Source organism: Artemia sp. Qi Xiang Cuo, chromosome 21 (genome assembly GCF_049724085.1).
Source record: "Artemia sp. Qi Xiang Cuo chromosome 21, ASM4972408v1, whole genome shotgun sequence".
Lineage (NCBI taxonomy): Eukaryota > Metazoa > Arthropoda > Branchiopoda > Anostraca > Artemiidae > Artemia > Artemia sp. Qi Xiang Cuo.
The window spans coordinates 11911348-11918468 of NC_142814.1; the positions used below are offsets into that span (position 1 = coordinate 11911348).

Below are 7121 nucleotides of genomic sequence, written 5' to 3' on the forward strand. Positions count from 1 at the left end.
TCCGGAGATTTAATGCCTTGAAAAATAATCTAGATTTGTCACGAGTCTCAGGAAATTCGCTTAGAGCCTTAATTTTCGAAAGAAAAAGTCATGTGAGTGACGTCATATTTATGATTACATTTCATGAGCGTAAATTACACCATCATTTTCCCCCAGACCAGTCGTATCATTTTTAAGCATCTATGATACATGCAAAATTACAAAAGATGACCGATGACTCTGAGCAGCTAAAGAAAAGGGTATGGAACAAAAATAAGCTAAAATCACATAGAATCGCGGACGTATACTATATGAAGCCTACATAAAACTTGCCGGAAAAACAAAAGACTCGTGATATTTTCCAATATTTATAGAATAGTAAGAGTTAAACAGAGGGACACCTTTGAAAGAAGCTTTATAATATTCTAAATAATAATTTTAAACAATCGTAAACACTTAATCATTCTAGGCAACGCCTATTGCTCCACTTCAGCCAATCTGCTATGAGGCATAAATATGCAGCCACTTGCCAAATGGCTAAACAAAATTCAGAAATTTCAACTTTCCTTTTGTGCTCCATTTGTTTTCTGTCCCGGAAACGTCAAAATTAGCGACTTTGAATTTGGCAGTGAAGAGTTTTTTTTTTAAGCAATAATAAATTGGACTGAAAAGAAATTTATAAAAATAAAACAAGAAAAACTAAGTTTCAAGCAACTCTGCAATGTTTCTTAAGAATTCTTTCTGAAAATTTACATCTGAAAATTTTTCAACAGACGACCGAGCTGCTTCTTTTATTTCTTGACGCTCATTATCTGACATATTTATAATTTGTAATATGACGCTAGAGTATTCATCTTCATACTCTGCTAAAAACCCATTCCAATTATGACCACTAGTGACTATGATGTCATATTTGGGACCACCCGATCTATGAGCAACCATTATTAATCCAGCTGCCATACACTCAACAACACTGATTCCAAAGTGTTCATTCCACATAGCATGAATTCCAATAGTCCCTTCTTGTAGGATTGTTTTTAGCTCTTCAAAGGTCACATTTACTCTAAATTTGACAAAATCTTCAATAGAAAGATATTTACAAAGGTCCTTATAGTTCTCAACTCGTTTTTCGTCCATTTCATTACGGCAGCTCCCAACAAAAATGAGTCGGACTCGTTCCTTCAACTCGTCAGGTATAACTTGCAACACACTAAAATATGACATGATCATCAAAGGATGGTCTTTTTCAGGTCGAAACTGGGCAATAGCTACAATATTTATCATCCGCTTCTGCGCATCAGGAATTGCTTTAATTTTCAAAAATTCACCTACATTGCATGGTGGATAAACTCTTTGTGTCCTAAATGGTATATTCCAGATAGAATTTATATGATTTTCTGTCCAAGAGGAGTTCACCATAACAACATCAGCAAACCTTCCAACAAATCCATATAATTTAGCAAAAAATTTATAATATATAAGTTTAAGATTGTTGAAGATTCTACTGCGGGCAATTACTCCTCTATTGTTGTGTGATGGCATGTTTGTGGCAATCCCGATCAGCATGTCTTTACTGATTGTTGGGTAGTGAACATAGCACACAATTTTTGCCCCTACCAAGACTTTGAGCAGTGGGAAAGTAAATGCATACCCCATGGTGTCTATATACACATCTGGTATGTGTAGAATCAAGGCCTCAAGCCCAAGTAAAAGAGAGCCAAAACTCTGGCCCATCAGTGTCAAAACAGGATATCTGGTGGCTTCTACGAAACGCCTTAACCGTAGATACTTGAACGTTATCGCGTTTTCTATTTTCACGTTAAATCTTCTCTTTGCATTTGAAAGGAATATTTCTGGTGAAACATGATCACCCGTATAAATTATAATGGAGACATTCTGATTCTTATAACGTTCCTGAATTGCTCTGATTGCGCACCACAGGACTCTTTCACCGCCTCCTCCAGCATTGCAATAAGGATGAAATATCCCTATTGTTGTCCCTCGAATTTTTTTGTAATGTTGTTTTTTCAGCTGTCTCAAGTAAACTCCTAGTATCCCAAAAAAACTAAGAAAGAACACAAGTGTGCAAACAAAAATTTTTATCGCTACAAATAAAATCATATTCAAAATGATTCTGAAACAAACAAACTGAAGTATAATTCACTCTGTTATTCATGGAAAAGCTTCATTTAGTAGAGGTCAGACAATTTTAGTCCCATATACGTTTGCTGGTCTACTACAACTCTTTGGTTTTGTTTTGCTCAAAATTTTATTGCAATTGCTATTATGTTTTATTCAGTTTAAGATTCATTTGAAGAAATCACTAGAGAGTCAATGACGTTGTAATAAAAAAGTAACCAATTCATTTGGAAGCTGTGAAGGTGACAATACATTTAGACCATGCAATCAGCAATCTCCAAATGAATTAACTTTATTTGATACTGTTACTTCAGGGAAATGAAAGGCTCCTTAGTATGGTAACCATCTAATTAAGCAGAATTAATTTAATATGAAAAAATATATATATAACGCAAAAAGAAATTCAAATTACAAAGTTTTGAAATACCAATGTTTTACTAAGATAAGAGAAAACATCCTTTTCTAAGGCTCGAAAGGAAATTGCTAAATGACCAATTTCCTGGCTAAGTACGTAAATTGGCCAGATCGACGTTGTTGATATTTAATATAAAAACTATTTAATATATATTTACTATATATATATATATATATATATATATATATATATATATATATATATATATATATATATATATATATATATATATATATACATAAATATAATACATAAATATACATATTATATATATATATATAAATATATAGATATATTAAGGTTACATGAAGTTATATATATATATATATATATATATATATATATATATATATATATATATATATATATATATATATATATATATATACATATATAAATATATATATATATATATATATATATATATATATATATATATATATATATATATATATATATATATATATATATATATATATATATATATATATATATATATATATATATATATATATATATATATATATATATATATATATATATATATATATATATATATATATATATATATATATATATATATATATATATATATATATATATATATATATATATATATATATATATATATATATATCCAGACCGTGTAATTCGGTGTCATAAATAAAAGTATTATATTATAACCAACCTCTCAACAACCTTATTTAAGCTTCTCGATTAATTCCCAGTAGGTATGCTTATAATAATTAGTCAGGCTAAGGCCTAAGTGCACGCTACCGAGATTTACTCACCTTAGGACCTTAATTATACCCCCTACAAAGGGTTGAACAACCCATCAACCAAAATCTACGTTATAACAGTTGGTGACAGCTGGATGCAACATAAACTACTTTACTACATTAGCGAACGGATACAACGTAAGAAGCTCCCAATGAGTTCAAATTACATGGTGCTAAACACCTAACAGTTGATATGATATCATATTATAGACAGTGTAATAGTGCTATCTAAGTAAAGAGTGATTTGGGCATAATGTGTTTTTTGTTACTTTTTACCAAGGCACGTCGTATAGGAGGAGTTGTCGAAGAAACTTTAGAAGGGGTTAATTCGACAGGATATTAAAAGTTATAGTGCTCTTTCAAAAGTGAAAAGTGGTTGGAGGGCAACGATCCCCTTTTTAACGTCCACCAAATCTCCATTCACATTCAAACAAAATTTTATGATAGTCATTTTGTTCAGCATAATTGGAACGTCGAATAACTTTGTCTCTGGATATGTGAATCCCCCCCTCCCTTTGGCGCCCATAAGAGGGGGTCAGGGGTGCTAGTCCCCTCCTGGCTGAATTATGCTGCCTTATTTTTATATTTTTGTTTTGAGATTTCGATTCTACACCATTAAAAGTGCAAATTAGACTTGGTAAGCCCCCTCCCTGGAATTCAGCATATAGGCGCCCATAGGGTCTTATTAGACAATTTTTCATTTACATTAATCACAATCTGAGTAAAAACTAAATAAGAAAAGTAGGCAAACGTAAGAATCTGCCATAAAAGAACCTTTTAAGGGTCATGCGCCAGTTCATGTAAGGAGCACAAAGATTGGAACTCACGATCAAAATAGAAGCTGGGCGATAGAATAAAATTCAAGGTCTCGGATCTTGGGCTTAAATATAAAAGGCAGGGAGATAAGAATGAAGATAGAAGAAACAAGCGCAACATTTCCCCCTATTTCGTTGGGGGTAGACCGAAGGATGGCATAGGCAAACAGAAAGTATCACTCTGGTTGGATATGGGCTGGAGTCACCAGATGATCAATGGGAATGAAATTACCTGTATCTCCATGGAGATAGGGTCTAGTCAGGGAGAGAGCAACAAGAAGAAAGATTAATACTATGAAGCCTACAGTATCCTTCATAGTAAAGTAAGGGTGGAAGGGGACTTTGTCGAGATTAGCATTAATACCAAGAGGGTTATTAGAGCCTCTCTGGTGGAGGAAAAAAAAGGGATTATGGTCAGACCGGCAACTAACAAGGGGATCAGGATATGAAAGGTAAAAAATCGTGTGAGAGTAGGATTATCCAGAGCAAACCCACTTCACAGCCATTGCACAACATCATTTCCAACATAAAGTACTACTGAAACTAGACTTATGTTCACAGTAGCTTCTCAAAAGGACATCTGACCCCGTGGGAGGACGTATCAAGAAAAGCAGCAGGTATGACAAGGAACAATAGGGCGATCCCCGCTATTTACGTCTCAAAGTAGTGGAAAGAGCAGTAGATTATTCCTCGACCAATGTGGAAATAAATACAAATAAAGGAAAAAGATGCCCCGTTAGCGTGGATGGTTCACAGCAGCCAGCCGTAATTGACGTCTCGACAAAAATAAGCAGCTCTGGAAAAGGCTAAGTCAACTCTCACCGTATAGTGTATAGCTAAAAAAAAAGTTCAGGGGCGATTTGAATTACGACGCAGAGATTTGCAGATAAACATGCAGGTAAATTGTAGTTAGCGCGTTTTGAAAGCACTTCCACCATAATCACCCTCCTCCCGTAATGTGCAAACTAGATTATATAACTGCCATGCATTTTGCCTGCAGTGCCCGGGGAATCTGATCCAGCTGCCCCCCCCCCAAAAAAAAATGGATTCACTCCCTCCTTAATGTACAGCCTAGATTATATACAGTTCCATGCATTCTGCTATGCGCCACTCATGCTTCGCACAAGGAATGATCCGACATCAGTGCCGGCATTACCCTGGAAAGCTGACCGAGTTTTCCCCCCTAAGAATGGCTCCATCCCCTCCTTAATTTACAGCCTAAATTATATACAATTTCATGCATTTTTTCATGCGTCAATCATGCTTCATACAAGAAATGATCCGTCATCAAACATGTTTTTGGTTTTGAAAGTATTCGAACCTCTGAGATTCTTTGGCAACATTTTTATAGTAGAATGGCCCCTATTGATCCGAACACTCACCCCTGCTGCCACCTACAACTTTTTTTAACACCAAATATGGGCGTAGAGTCATTAGGGAGAACACGTGGTTAATGGGGTCAATGACCTAAATTTCCGAGGTCGATATTGTTGTTGTTGTTGTTCTGTCCATTTGCATAGAGTCATTAGGAAGAACACTTGGTTAATTAAAGCGATTGGGAATTTAGAACACCTGTGCTGCCAGTCATTAATCAAATTGTTTCCGGGCAAAGTTTAATAATGTCTGACAGGTACTGTCAATCATTAATCAAATTGTTTCCAGGAGAAGTTTAATAATGTCTGACAGGTGATATCAAGATTGATTGATATGTCACGAAAGGGGAATTAATTTGTTGTTTCTAAGGGGAATTATTGATTCAAGAAAGGGGAATTAATTTGTTGTTTCTAAGGGGAATTATTGATTCAAGAAAGGGGAATTAATTTGATGTTTCTAAAGGGAAGTTGGGGAAGAGATATATTGATTGCGTAATCGAAGGGAGAGAATTCCCGAGAAATTGATTACATAATCGGTAGAACCCTATAAGGAGCTCGTGACGGGAATCCATTTATGGGCATAGAATGACGTAATCAACTAGGACAATTAGATTTCTGAGAAATTGATTACATAATCGGTAGAACCCTATAAGAAGGTCATGACGGGATTCCATTTATGGGCATAGAATGACGTAATCAACTAGGACAAATGGATTTCTGAGAAATTGATTACAAAATCGGTAGAACCCTATCAGAAGGTCATGACGGGAATTAATTTATGGGCATAGAATGAAGTAATCGACTAAGACAATTGGATTTCTGAGAAATCGATTACATAATCGGTAGAACCCTATCAGGAGGTCCTGACGGGAATCCATTTATGGGCATAGAATGACGTAATAAACTAGGACAAATGGATTTCTGAGAAATTAGTTACATAATCGGTAGAACCCTATCAGAAGGTCATGACGGGAATTCATTTATGGGCATAGAATGACGTAATCGACTAAGACAAGCAAGTTACCTTCTTAATGTCCCTCCTAAACCCATTTTCCAACTTGAAGTACTTATCTTTTTCACCCACAACTATACTTTACAGCTTTTAGGATACCTCAACACCAAGAAATACTTTTCAAAGACCATTTTAGAGCAAGTTACTTTCTTAATGTCCCTCCTAAACCCATTTTGCAACTTGAAGTACTTATCTTTTTCACCCACAACTGTACTTTATAGCTTTTTGGGTGTCCCAACACCAAGAAATACTTTTCAATGACCATTTCAGAGCAAGTTACTTTCTTAATGTCCCTTCTAAACCCATTTTCCCACTTGAAGTACTTATCTTTTTCACACCCAACTATACCTTACAACTTTTTGGTTACCACAACACCAAGACATACATTTAAAAGACAATTTCAGAGCAAGTTACTTTCTTAATGTCTCTACTAAACCCATTTTCCAACTTGAAGTACTTATCTTTTTCACCCACAACTATACTTTACAGCTTTTTGAGTGTCCCAACACCAAGAAATACTTTTCAAAGACCATTTCAGAGCAAGTTACTTTCTTAATGTCCCTCCTAAACCCATTTTGCAACTTGAAGTACTTATCTTTTTCACCCACA

At 34.8% G+C, this 7121-nt stretch overlaps 1 pseudogene; it reads right to left on the reverse strand.

Annotated features, from left to right (window-relative positions):
• Positions 1-678: 678 nt before the first annotated feature.
• Positions 679-2100, reverse strand: LOC148939237 (GDP-Man:Man(3)GlcNAc(2)-PP-Dol alpha-1,2-mannosyltransferase pseudogene; annotated as a pseudogene).
• Positions 2101-7121: the final 5021 nt, after the last annotated feature.